The sequence below is a fragment of the Gobius niger genome (genome assembly GCF_951799975.1).
Source record: "Gobius niger genome assembly, chromosome: 11".
Classification (NCBI taxonomy): domain Eukaryota; kingdom Metazoa; phylum Chordata; class Actinopteri; order Gobiiformes; family Gobiidae; genus Gobius; species Gobius niger.
In genome coordinates this window covers 4,016,978-4,031,508 of record NC_136862.1, presented here as the reverse complement: position 1 = coordinate 4,031,508, position 14,531 = coordinate 4,016,978, and positions in this window count along the sequence as shown.

The window sequence follows — 14,531 nt, the reverse complement described above, 5'->3', positions numbered from 1 at the left end:
GCAATTTTCAGTGAGTCTGATCACTGCGTGTACTTTTGCTCGGGAAGGCACTGAAAAACAGGTTCTCGGAGGCGGAATAATAACAAAAACCTGCCTGTCCTGCCAAACTACATGCTTTTTCATAGATATTTCAAAGACATATAGTCTGGGGGGCAGCATTATCTCAATAATTTCCCGGTGGGCGTGATTGACAGACGGCATCAACCAATCAGAGAAACGCTGGATACGTCACAGCAGCACGTGTCAGGAAGCCTTTCCAAAAACGTCCTTATTTACGAGGAAACGCTTCCAACGCTGTTTCTTGCTCCGGTTTTTAATGATTTAAAACGGACGAAAGAGCAGAAGAAAACATCGTATCACTCGTCGCACCCGCCATCTCTATTGTTTTGGTAAAGTGAGGTGACGGCTTCCGCCTCTTGGGGGAAGGAAGTCCCGCCTCTCGGTGCGTGATTGGACCGATGTGGGTAAAATGGTGAAATGATGGGCTGCGAGGAGCTGTCCAGACGGTTCTTCTTTTGAACAGAAAGGCGGAGTGTCTGGCAGGCCAGGCAAACAAGAAACCGGGAGAGAACAATCGTCAGGCCTAAATATAGACTCATTACATGCAAAGTGACATATGCATAGCCTTTAATTGTTATAACTGTGATGATTATGGCTCAGCTGGTAAAAAACCCACATTACAAATGGCAGAAAATGGACTGTAAGCCATAATCATCAGCATTATAACAAAGGCTCGACGTTATGTCGCTTTGCATGTAGTGAGTCTATATCATGTATTAGTTTCACAGTTTAAGTTGAATTACAGAAATAAATTAACTTTTGACGATAATGTAATTTTCCGAATTTCACCTGTATATTTGGAGTAATTGTACTTCTTAGATAGTTTTATCATATGGTACTTTTTACTTCTGCTGGAGTAATACAATAGTTATAATAGCAGCTTGTGTTTCATGTACTTTATCCTTGAGAGAATATCTTTTTGTATATTTTTCTGACCCCCTCCTGGAACCGCCACCTTAACGTGGTGGAGGGTTTGAGCACCTGAATGATCCTGGAGCTCTGGTGTCGGGGCTTCGTGCCCCTGTAGGGTCTCCCCTGGGTCCTGAGTGACGGGTCAGCCAAAGAGCGGTTCAGAAGCCTCTTATGAGAGACCAGAAAGAACCATGAGGCCGTCCTCCTGTGGACCCACCACCTGCAGGAGGCGCCATAGGGGCTGGTGCTAACGGAGAAGTGGAAGAAAATGGATGGATATATTTCTCTAACGTTTTCTTTGGAAATACTAGGATTTTTGCATCATTTCATGCTTTGTTTCTCGGAATTTATGTCACGACGGAATCGTAAATCCGACTTTTATCCTCAGTTACTCACAGTCAAGGAATATAATATATTACCTACACAACATACGGGAATATATTAGTCGCTACATTACATTAAGTGCATTTAAATGCATGAAGAAAAAAATCACAAAAATTTTAATTGACCTAAAAAAGTACAGGTTTCATGTCAGACAGTGAGAAAGAAATGCAAATGTGTCTTTTTATAAAGACATGTAAACAAGACATCTGGTTTCCCCTGTATTTACGCTTTGAAAAACATGTTTGTGAATAAAATCTTGCACCACAACTAATAAAAAGAGGCCGAAACAAATCATTTTTAGTGCATTTAGCTTTGACTTTAGTGTAAAAAGCTCTCACTCGTGTGGTCTGCTCCAGTGTTGGACTGAATAAAAGATCTGTCTCTTTTCACGACTGAGATCCGGTTTGAACCGTTGACCTTTAAGAGCCGTTCAAAAGAGCCGGTCTTTAATGAAAAGAGGCTTCACCCGCCTTCAACCTTAGACTCGTGGTTCCCGCTCATCCCTTGTGCTGTTTCCAACTGTTTTCTCAGCAACATTTGAGCAAAAGTGTATAGAAACAGACAAAAAAGGATCCGTCACATCACCCTTCAATAGAATTCATCCGTTTGATGACTGAGAGAGTAACCACATCACAAACATCATCTTAACAGTGTGTTTGAGCCCAGACGATGAAACCTCTGAACATGTACTGTACCTGCAGAAGCACAGACACTCTGGGACCTCTCTCCTCCCTTTATACCCACTCCTACACTCACATTTAATCCATCTACATCGCACTGTTCTGCCGCGTTATGGCGTTCTCCATTACCCTCTCCTTTCCAAATGATATCATTACGTTTTATGGCAAACACAAGCTGCCTTTTATGTGTCTATATATCCCTGAGTCACCTCTGTGTATTACAAAAGGAGCAGAGAGGGAGGGAGTAGGACTGAACGCCCGAAAGGTCCGTGTTATTGATCTGAGGCCGGTCTTTTGTGCGGCTGCTGGCTTTACAAACCCCAGGATCCATTAGAACAACACCACAGGAGAGACGGGCGTTTGTTTCCTTTATGCGCCGCCATCAATGGCACTGACGAGCCGGACGCCTGAAAGATGAACATGGATGGACGTAATAAAAACTAAAACACATCAGTTTTAAGACTTATTTTTCTGGTTTATGCACAAGAACGATATAGAGTAATCTCTCGTTTCGTGACATTAGCTGTGGCTGAGCGGTCCACACAAAAGTCTAACCCCAACCTGCACGGAGGCTTTGTGTGTCAGACGAGCCTCCTCCGGCTATCGACCTGAAGCCCGGTGTTCACTGCATGATTCATTTCGTCTAATAGTCCAGATGACACGTTGAAAGAAGAGGGGAATGTAAAATCGTGAGCCTGCGCTGGTCTCCTCCGCGTCTCAGTTTGAAGATTGAATCGTAGCAATGACTGAAGTGTCTGCTTCATGTACCGGACGGTGTGTGTTTATCTGAAGAGTGGCTAACGCTGTTTATCTCTACAGAAAGAGCAGGGACAGGAAGATGCCTGAGCTCAGTTGCTTTGACTCTGCTGGTGACTCTGCCGAACACCCCAATAGTAGCCCGAAGTAAAGCGCTACTTTCAACAAATGCCAGTGTTGTACATCATATATGGCTTAATTTGGTGTTTTGCTAAGACATTTGAAAGGAATTGACAGTATTTTTTCACATTTTTGAGTACTTTAGCAAGCATTTGATCTCTGATTCCTAAAATGTAATTTCTCAACATCATCTTGAGGGCCAGAGGTTTGATGATGGAGGGCCGGATTTGGCCCCCGGGCCTGACGTTGCCTACCACTGCTGTAAGTAATTATGATAAGTAATACCTTAACCACTTAACTGCCACTTTAGGGTTAGAATCAGGATTAACAATGATTTACATATAAGCATATTGACTGGAGAGCTTATATGCCAGTGTGAGAGCTAATTTGAAAGCCAAGACCTTCTAGTTTCTAAAAATATGTGTGAGATCTGTGTGAGTGAAAAACAACTTATGTTACACTTAACACTAATTATATCCTGATCAGGGTTAACCCCTTAACTCCCACCTGAACCGAGCACATTTTCTCCAGTTTGGCTTTACCCCAGTCCAAAAGCTTCTGGAAAAAAGCTGTGAAAATAGCAACAAAACTGAGATGAAAACAATGATGGAAATGTGACAAAAAAGTGAGAAAACATTGACAAAAAAGGGACGAAAAATTGATGAAAAAGTGGCAAAAGTGTGACAAAAAATGGCAAAAATGTGACAAAAAAGTGTGACAAAAAATGGCAAAAATGTGACAAAAAATGGCAAAAAAGTTACAAAAAATGACAAAAAAGGGGCAAAAAAATGACAAAAAAGTTACAAAAATGAGTTGAATACCCAACAAAAAAATGAAGGGAAAAAAATCTGACGACGTGAGGAAAAAGATCCTCTCGGTTCAGGCGGGAGTTAAGAGGTTAACTAACTCTAACCCTAGCCCCCCCGATCAGGTTAAAATGTGTAAAAAGAAACATGTTTCCAAAGTTTTTTATTCACAGTATTGCGATACTTGATAAAGTATCGATACTGGTATTGCAGCAAAAATAATAATATTTAGATATCAGTCATTGCCTGATTTCGGTCGCAGCTCATCTTTGGCCGCTCAAAAGTTCTATTTTTAATCTTTGTCCCTGCCTCACCATAGACTGAAACAAACATGGACCGAGCATCACTAGTGTTTCAACCATAGACCGTAAAAAATAATAGACTCCTCCCCGTTTACTACAGCTCTGACGAAGCATGTTCCTAAAAAGGGCATAAGGGCGGGATCTTCAACGTAGACTCAGCCCTTGTGTGACGTGTAGCTCGCGCAGCTCCAATGCTAACAGTCCCACCCTCATTAGAACGAGATTCTACTTTTTTTATTTTTTTATTTTTCGACAACCAGCCTGGTTTCTTTAATTGTAACGAAGCCAGTGTTTTCACAGGAGGAATATAGCTGTAGAAAGTTTAGGAACGTTAGAAACCAGGCTTTAAAGGGGGGGTATTGTGCAAAATCGACCTTTTCAAGCTTAACATCATGTTATTATGTCACTCCCTCATTAAAAACATGCCTGAAGTGTTGCCTTGGCACATTCACGTATTTTTGAGTAATCTGTAAAAACTCTGATGGTGGCCATTTTAGGGATAGGTTTGCCTGAGTCCTCCTAGGAACGCCCCCACCTCCTGGAGACGCCTCCGAGCTTTCGTCACCCGCCGAGTAACCAACCACTGCTCCTCAGCAGAACCCCCTCCCCACTGATGCCACAGACAGCGTGTGGAGGGGGCGTGTCGGAAAGGCTCAGAGGTTCTTAAAGAGACAGAGGCCTATTTCAAGACATTCACTACAGCCATTTTGAGAGAGACATTTTATACAAGGCAGTTATTCTAATTTACTGCATTTACAAACCAACAGAAGGTTTGGTCATCATTGTAGTGTGATATAGACTGGTGCTGTGTGATTGAAAAAAGCATAGTATCCCCTCTTTAATCTCAATGCCTTCCAATGGGAGTCTAGCGGCTATATGGAGGTACTACAGCAATGGCGTCCCCTTGTGTCGTCGTCACAAAGCAGAGCAGCCAGCGGCCATTGGTTTCAACACATGAACTGAGGTCAATAAGTATTGAAAATAAATATTGGACATTGGGTTGAATGTGGTGTAGCTTTTCCCAACAGCGGCCGCTCTCCTGATCTTTGGGATCGTCGCACATTCGTTCATCAACACGTTCATAACACGTTCATAACACGTTCATAACACGTTCATAACACGTTCATAACACGTTAATACCACTACTGTATTAAATTGGGGAGAAAAGATAAAGTCCTAATTAGATGGCAGTCATTCGCGCTCTCAGAGCATGGGTAAGTGCAAACTGGAGCATGGGGAAACAGAGAGTGGCGTGCGAGTCATGTGACTTGATGGCACCTCTCTGTGTCACGTGTCGCGGGTGTGGTCTCTTCACGCTCAAGCCCTGAGTGCGAACGTTTGAGAAACCATCCATCCATTTTCTTCCACTTGTCCGTTGCCTGGTCGTGGAATCACATTGCACTAGCCCCTCATGGCGCCCCCTGCAGGTGGTGGGTCCACAGAAGGCCTCATGATAACCGGGCCTGTTGGTCTCTCATAAGGAGCTTCTGAACCGCTGACCCGTCACCGAGGACCTGTTTGTCATGGGAGACCCTACAGGGGCACGAAGCTCCCAGGATCATTCGGGCGCTCCTCCTCCTGGAGCCGCCACCTTAACCTGCTGGAGGGGTTTGAGCGCCCGTTTGATAAACCACTTTCTCACATTTTCGTCTCCTCAACAAAAACACATTAACATCTTGTCATGTTTTAGTCGCCTAAGAGCTACTTTCAGTTCATCACCATTACCTCATCGTCCTGGTAGAAAGGTGTGTCAAAGTGTTGACAAAAACAACACTGCTGTTGGAGTCGAACAGGAAATGCAGGCTTTGGACATTCCTCGCTGTAATGGACTATTTTCATTTTTATAGGTGTCTGGTACTTCACATAAACAGATCAGATAACTACAGCATAAAGAACATACCACTGCACCATTGACAAACCTCTTCCAACAGCAGGTTTCTCAGCTCTCATTTGCGAACTCGCTCCACTAGCTGTGGCCATCGAGCTTTTAGCCCGTGATTAGCTTTGTTTTGTTTACTTCATTGCGGTTTAAAGAGTACCCTCCGCTTTCTCGGTCACTCCAAACTTTCTTTCGGTTGCTCGATTAGCCTGAAGTGCCCTCTAGCGGCAAGTGAAATTATATATTTGATTTAAAAAAAAAAGAAAAGACAAGATGAGAAGACGACTCAAGAACCTTCATTGAAGATGGACAATTCCTGAACGACTGAGAGTCTACACAGACATGTGTTAATGTTGCTTTTCAGGCATTTTAATTGTTTTACTGCAGGTCATTTCGGCTCAATATAAACATGCTGTATCTCTTTATTTTGGATTTTCTGAGTACTTTTTAGTTGCTGGGTTAGTTTGTCAGATGAATAAGCCCCTGGGGATAAATCGGCTAGTTTAGCGACATTAGCCTGTATGTTGTAAACACTGCAGACGCTGCAGCACTAACAACATTTAGCTCTGGTTAAATCCAGCACAGACTCTGATTTAGGGAGTGTCGTCTGTAATAAAGTCAGCTCTATGTGGAATATTGGATTTACACTAAACTATTCTCCAGTTTGTTGTTATTTTCTCTCCTCAGTGGAGCTGCACCTGTAGGAGCGCCGGACACACGTCAGGTGGTGTCGGTTTCTGGTATCGGGACCTCATGTATGAGTACGAGGATGAGTACAAGCATGTGGTATCGGCCTGATACCCGATACTGGTATCAATATCGGTGCATCCTTTCTCTAAACATCTTGTCATGTTTTAGTCGCCTAAGAGCTATTTTCAGTTCATCACCATTACCTCATCGTCCTGGTAGTAAGGTGTGTCAAAGTGGTGACGAAAACAACACTGCTGTTGGAGTCGAACAGGAAATGCAGGTTGGGGAAGTTGTTCACGTATTAAAATGAAAATAGTCCATTACAGCGATGAACGTCCAGAGCCACATATACAGGAAACGCGCTCAAAAGCCGCCATGCACTTTGTCATGAATGGACCATCATCCGCCCGTCAGTCACGCCCACTGGAACAGACTTGGCAGCGCAGGCCGTGTCAGAAGCAAAGCCCACACCTTGGATGTCTTAGTCCTAAGTGCACCAGTGTGAGAAGGGACTCCCCAGCTTCCCCGTATAATGCCCCCATCAATCCCTGTCAGCCGTAAATGTGCAGTAATGTGTTTAGTATCGGACGCGGTCACTCTGTCAGGCCTTTCGGCTGCTCAGACCCAGCCCCGCTCTGCTCATGCGTGCGAGAGCCGACACGCGTGACATCCTGCTGAATCAGTGTTACCGCACGTGTCTGTATCGTAATGGAAATCTATTCTGTATTCTTTACACATGAAGGAACAATTGAATTAAAAAGGATAATGGCGGCTGCGGCGGCTGCGCCCGGATCAGGGACTCCGTTAGCTTGTGGACGCTTTGAAATGCAAATGAGCGGCGAAAATAATTAACACCGGCCAACGTGACTGGCCAAAAAAATGTTGGAATGGGAAAAAATGTGAGCAGATAATATTGAACATGATTAAATGGATGACATAACTAGTGTTGGGGAGTGACAGAAGGTTTGTCTGGGTGTTTGTTGGTGATCTGCGATGGAAGGATGAGCTGCGCTACAGATCGAGAGCTGAAGAGGGCGCTCTCTGCTGACAGCGAGAGCGAAGAAATGATCCCTGTGGAAGATTCAACGATTATTCACGCAAGCGCAAATGCCTCAAAACACAACTCCAGATCTGTTTTTGATGAGGCAACGACACTGTAACCGGTAAGAAGCTTTGAAACAGAGACAGGCATGTTTTCTCTTGTGTGATCAAAGTCTGTGTGTTATTACTGAGTGATGAATATGAACAAACGTTATGTTATGTGTGTGTTTTAGAATCGTTGTCAGCATTGCTAATACAAACACATGTACAGAAATGTTCATAAACCTCATAAACTCCACCTTAACCGAGCACAATTTCTTCGGTTCGGCATTATCCAAATCCAAATCTAAAAGTTTCTCGACTGGAGCTTACAGACTCTAGGCCAGTGGCTCAAATTAAAGCTGTGATCTGTTGTCGCTGTGTTTAAGTCACGTTTTGTTGCTTTTATAAGTATGCACTGTATTTTCCGGATATAAGTCACTCCGGAGTATAAGACAAGGCCTCGTCCCAATAGGACATGCCTGGAACACCTCCCGCGGGAGGCGACCAGGAGGTATCCGGAACAGATGCCCTAGCCACCTCAGCTTGCTCCTTTTGACGTGAAGGAGCAGCGACTCTACTCTGAGCTCCTCCCGGGTAACTGAGCTCCTCACCCGATCTCAAAGGGTGCGCTCAGCCACCCTGCGAAGGAAACTCATTCCGGCCGCTTGTATTCGCGATCTTGTCCTTTAGGTCAGCTGCATGAAGCATAAACAACAAACTAAATAGGTATCTGGTACTTCACATAAACAGATCAGATAACTACAGCATAAAGAACATACCACTGCACCATTGACAAACCTCTTCCAACACCACGTTTCTCAGCTCCCATTTGCAAACTCGCTCCACTAGCTGTGGCCATCGAGCTTTTAGCCCGTGATTAGCTTTGTTTTGTTCACTTCATTGCGGTTTAAAGAGTACCCTCCGCTTTCTCGGTCACTCCAAACTTTCTTTCGGTTGCTCGATTAGCCTGAAGTGCCCTCTAGCGGCAAGTGAAATTATATATTTGATTTTTAAAAAAAGAAAAGAAAAGATGAGAAGACGACTCAAGAACCTTCATTGTACGACTAAGAGCCTACACATACATGTGTTAAAGAGGGGGTATTATGCTTTTTTCAATCACATAGCACCAGTCTATATCGCACTACAATGATGACCAAACCTTCTGTTGGTCTGTTAATGCAGTAAATTAGAATAACTGCCTTGTATAAAATGTCTCTCTCAAAATGGCTGTAGTGAATGTCTTGAAATAGGCCTCTGTCTCTTTAAGAACCTCTGAGCCTTTCCGACACGCCCCCTCCACACGCTGTCTGTGGCATCAGTGGGGAGGGGGTTCTGCTGAGGAGCAGTGGTTGGTTACTCGGCTGGTGACGAAAGCTCGGAGGCGTCTCCAGGAGGTGGGGGCGTTCCTAGGAGGACTCAGGCAAACCTATCCCTAAAATGGCCGCCATCAGAGTTTTTACAGATGACTCAAAAATATGTGAATGTGCCAAGGCAACACTTCAGGCATGTTTTTAATGAGGGAATGACAGAATAACATGATGGAAAGCTTGAAAAAGTCGATTTTGCATAATACCCCCCCTTTAATGTTGCTTTTCTGGATTTTTAATTCTTTTACTGCAGGTCATTTCGCCTCAATATAAAAATGCTGTATCTCTTTATTTTGGATTTTCTGAGTAGTTTTTAGTTGCTGGGTTAGTTTTTCACATGAATAAGCCCCTGGGGATAAATCGGTTAGCCTGTTTGTTGTAAACACTGTAGACGCTGCAGCACAACATTTAGCTCTGGTTAAATCCAGCTCAGACTCTGATTTAGGGAGTGTCGTCTGTAATAAAGTCAGATTTATGTGGAATATTGGATTTACACTAAACAATTCTCCAGTTTGTTGTTTTCTCTCCTCAGTGGAGCTGCTCTTGTAGGAGCGCCGGACACACGACAGGTGGTGTCGGTTTCTGGTATTGGGATGATGAGTACGAGGATGAGTACAAGCATGTGGTATCGCCCCGATACCAGATACTGGTATCAATATCGGTGCATCCTTTCTCTAAATCAGGGGTAGGCAACGTCAGTACCGGGGGCCAAAACCGGCCCTCTATCATTAAACTCCGGCCCTCGAGATGATTTTGAGAAATATTATGACCCAAATCATAGATCAAATGCCTGTTAAAGTACTCTAGAAATGTTAAAAATACTGTCAATTCCTTAAAATGTCTTAGCAGAGCACCCATTAAGGCTATATTCCTAAAAGAATACTCTAAGAATACTAAGAAATGACTTGAATCTACTTGAATTAAGAGATTAAATCTAAAGATTGAGTGGATTTGGTCTGGTCTTAAAGCAAAACCTATCCTTGCCAATGGAACAAGCAAGTTTTTTCTCAATTCAGATTATTTTGTATAATTTCAAGTGAAAAATACATATTTTTTACAGTAAAAGTTAATTGTTTGATTTCCAGTGGGATTTCTGTTTGTTCCATTGGCATTGGTGTTTTTATCTGATCTTAGATTAGTTCAAACCGACTCAAATTTAACATAAAAAAAACCTTTATTCAAGCAATTTTAAGTCATTTACCTAATTTACGATGGACATTTTTCCAGTATATGATGTACAACACCGGCATATGTAGAAAGTGATGATTTACTTCAATTGGAGGGTCCGGCCCTTGGTCTTTTGACGATGAAGAAAACCGGCCCTCCACCGAGTAAACTTGCAGACCCCTGCTCTAAATCACCTCGGGCACCAGAGCCTTTATTAGTTTGACGGATTTTCTGTTCCTTACATTTAAAACACTCTTATTCCGTTTTCTCCTCTCGCTCTTCCTTCTTCCTGCCAGCTGACATCGGCCGTTTCCTCCCGTCACACGTGGCGTCGCTAAACGAACGTCTCCCTGATATTACGCCGCATTACAGCCGCTCTGTTCGACAGTAACAGCCGTAACCGTTCACTCGCGCCGCCTTCAGAGAGAACGCTCGCCGTTTTCCGCTGTCGCAGAACACCGGGCTCCGTCGATCCTCCGCAAGAACCGCCGTGATTTTTTCTTTCAAAAGCGTAATGTCGTCTGACTAACCGTGAAAATGACACACTGCGCCACGTCTCCGGTCCTTTGTGCACCGCTGTCAGGCAACACTCCAAATTAAGCCACTGTTTGCCAAAGCATCACCATAACGGCGCCGCTGTGCTCCTCGCGCTCATTCTGATGCACTCGACCAATTTCCACATCTGCCTCTGCGGTCGCTCTGGGGCTTCAGGCAGACCGTGGAAATGTTCATCATTTTTTGGGAGGAGGGGAAACACAACACAAGAAAACAGCGAGAGCATTTCTTTTGTTCTTTCGTTTTTCAAAGTTATTTGCCGATATTGTCGAACACTTCCTAATCTCAATCGTACAGTTTTTCTAGCGAGAAAATACTTATACTGAACGTAGATATATGAAATAGGAGGCTGCGAATCCCAACCAATTACGCTGTGTAGCTGCGGGTCGTCTCTCCCGCCGTCCCTTTGGTGGAGCCAGGTCTTAATGATCAGGAGCTCTGTCGGGGGCCCAGGCCTGGTTCTTTTCTCGTCTCCTGCAGATTTATGACGCCGGCTTTTTCAGAGACTACCCCTCACAGCGCACCGTGTTTATATGTTTGCGTTATGGTATTTGCAGGAGATTTTACAGTTTTACATTTTCATTAGAACATACAGTATTCACCTTATTCCGCCCACTTTTGCCTCGTTTTGCCTCGTCTCAGCACTTCCTTTGTGTTGACTCTATCTGCAGAGCGTGAAGTCCACTCATTAACCGGAGAATGAGGGAAAATCTGATGTTCAGTCGATTAATCTGTGTAGAATGTCCAATGTTCATTTGCACCAACAAGTCGACACTGCAGCGTTTCTCTGCACGGCCTAAAAACAGCTTTGTACTTTTGTAGAACTGGGTTTATCTGGACTTCTCCAGCTCGATGGAAGTGGATACGAGTGAAGAGGCGAGCACAATTGAAGGCAGCGCCCACGAGAACTTACGTATTAAGGTGAATAGAGAACAATTAAAACATAAACATTCCATTAAAACCATTACAAAGAGTCTTAAAGAGGGGGTATTATGCTTTTTTCAATCACATAGAACCAGTCTATATCACACTACAATGATGACGAAACAGTCTGTTTGTAAATGCAGTAAATTAGAATAACTGCCTTGTATAAAATGTCTCTCTCAAAATGGCTGTAGTGAATGTCTTGAAATAGGCCTCTGTCTCTTTAAGAACCTCTAACCCTTTCAGACACGCCCCCTCCACACGCTGTCTGTGGCATCAGTGGGGAGGGGGTTCTGCTGAGGGGCAGTGGTTGGTCACTCGGCTGGTGATGAAAGCTCGGAGGCGTCTCCAGGAGGTGGGGGCGTTCCTAGGAGGACTCAGGCAAACCTACCCCTAAAATGGCCGCCATCAAATAATCAAGCACCAAGAAGAGCTTTGTAAATGAACAGCAGACAAGCCTTCTAGAGACTGCCGTCGCACCTTTGCATAGATCAGTAGTTCCCAGCCTTTATTGTCCCACGTACCCCATGAGCCATTCATTCATACTCCGAGTGCCCCCTAACTCGAGGATCCACTAAACAGATGAATCAGTGTCAAAATGTAGCCAAAATACTCTCAAAGTCAAAGCTTTTACTGAAAAACATCATTAAAACCAACGTTTCATTCCAAGTCCCTCTTGCCAAGTGCTCAAGAACCCCCAGGTCCCCGTACCCCCGTTTGGGAAACACAGATGTAGATCACAGTGGTGAGTCCTGTAACCATCTCCAGCTACTGGTCTCATAACCATCTGCTCCGTCCACAGCAGAGTGGACTCTCACTATAGAACAGGGGTATCCATGTAAATTTCGCCGGGGTCCATAAACATAAGCCCCAGTTTTGATTGGGAAAATACTATTGAGGAAACGTTTTCAATAAATGAATAATAATGAGCCTGACAGGACTGTAGCCTCAGCTTGCACTTGTGTTGCACTTTACACGTCTGTGCCATAAGTCTCTGCTGCACTCTTATTCATTCACTCAGCCACAGCCGCCTTGAGGCAGACCGAGGCACATTATAATCACTACCACGTGATTATAATGTGTTGTTTATATCCTGATCTCTTGGTATGTCAGTGCCCTCTGCTGGACACATGTGAAAGATCAGAAAGAAATCAGATGATTTGATGTGGTTTACTGCAATGTCTGTGTGTAAATGTGGCCACAGTTTTATCCTCACAGAGACATTATTTAAAACTACAAAGCCTAGAAAAAATCTATAAATCAATGCTGTGGTACAAACAAGAATTCTTCGTCACCTTTATATAAAGAGACACATAAATACCCTGATTATTTTTGCTTTATTTCAAGTTTTGTGAAATAAGGTAGATATTCTTCGTCACTTTCCTTTCGAATGCCTGAATTAATGACAAATGTAATGTAAATTTCTTTAAAACTTTTTTTTTTTTTTCTTAACCAATCATTTCTACGAGCGTATTATAAACGCGGACACAAAATGAAACATTTATTCTTCCCACTTCGCAGCCTGCAGACAGAATTCCTCTTCAAAGAGCGGCTCAGACTAATCCCTCATTGCAGCAGCGCGTCTTTCCTCGTGGCACAATATTCCCGGCCGTCTGCGAAGTTTGACTAATCCACACGTATCATTCGGAGCCAGCGACTGTTCGTCAAAAAATGCCTCCAAGAAAAACCTGTCGACACCTGATTTCACTGTTTTCACAGCGAAGACAGATGCTCTTCTTCTGCCCAAAATTAAAATAGAATTACCGAGTCTGAGGCTGGTCTTTATTGAGGCGGAGGAAGCAAAACATAATCAGGAAACCCTTTTATTATTACAAGAAGCATAATGAAGCCATGAGGAATAAACAGTATTATACGTCTTCTTTTTTCCCGTATAAAATGAGGCCTTTAATGAGTCAAAATGGCAGCGAAAAACAATAAATGTGTCTTTCCAGGACGAGCACGTAAACAGATGCCGCGGCCAAACTGAAAACTAACTCATCAGCAGAAACAAACTCCACACTTCTGGCCTCGCAGAACGACATCCCCTCACAACAACGCACAAACATCTGCAGAGGAAACACCAAAGAGTTTAAAGAATGTCAGAAGCAGAGAGCGAGCGCATGTTTGTGTTCAGTGCAGAGCCTCACAAAGCCACAAAGCTAACAACGTGCTATGTATATACAGACATACTCGTCGTGAACAGCGCATTTATAAGAATAAAATACGATCAAACCAGTGCTTTAAAGGGGGGGGTATTATGCAAAATTGACTTTTTCAAGCTTTACATTATGTTATTATGTCATTCCCTCATTAAAAACATGCCTGAAGTGTTGCCTTGGCACATTCACGTATTTTTGAGTAATCTGTAAAAACTCTGATGGCGGCCATTTTAGGGATAGGTTTGCCTGAGTCCTCCTAGGAACGCCCCCACCTCCTGGAGACGCCTCCGAGCTTTCGTCACCAGCCGAGCTTTCGTCACCAGCCGAGTAACCAACCACTGCCCCTCAGCAGAACCCCCTCCCCACTGATGCCACAGACAGCGTGTGGAGGGGGCGTGTCGGAAAGGCTCAGAGGTTCTTAAAGAGACAGAGGCCTATTTCAAGATATTCACTACAGCCATTTTGAGAGAGACATTTTATACAAGGCAGTTATTCTAATTTACTGCATTTACAGACCAACAGAAGGTTTCATCATCATTGTAGTGTGATATAGACTGGTGCTATGTGATTGAAAAAAGCATAATACCCCCTCTTTAAGTGAACAAAAAGAAGTGCCGGTACTCTATTTTTTGCCAAGAGGGGGGTATGGGTAATGTAGTCTCTGCTCACGGTGGGACAAAATAAGAA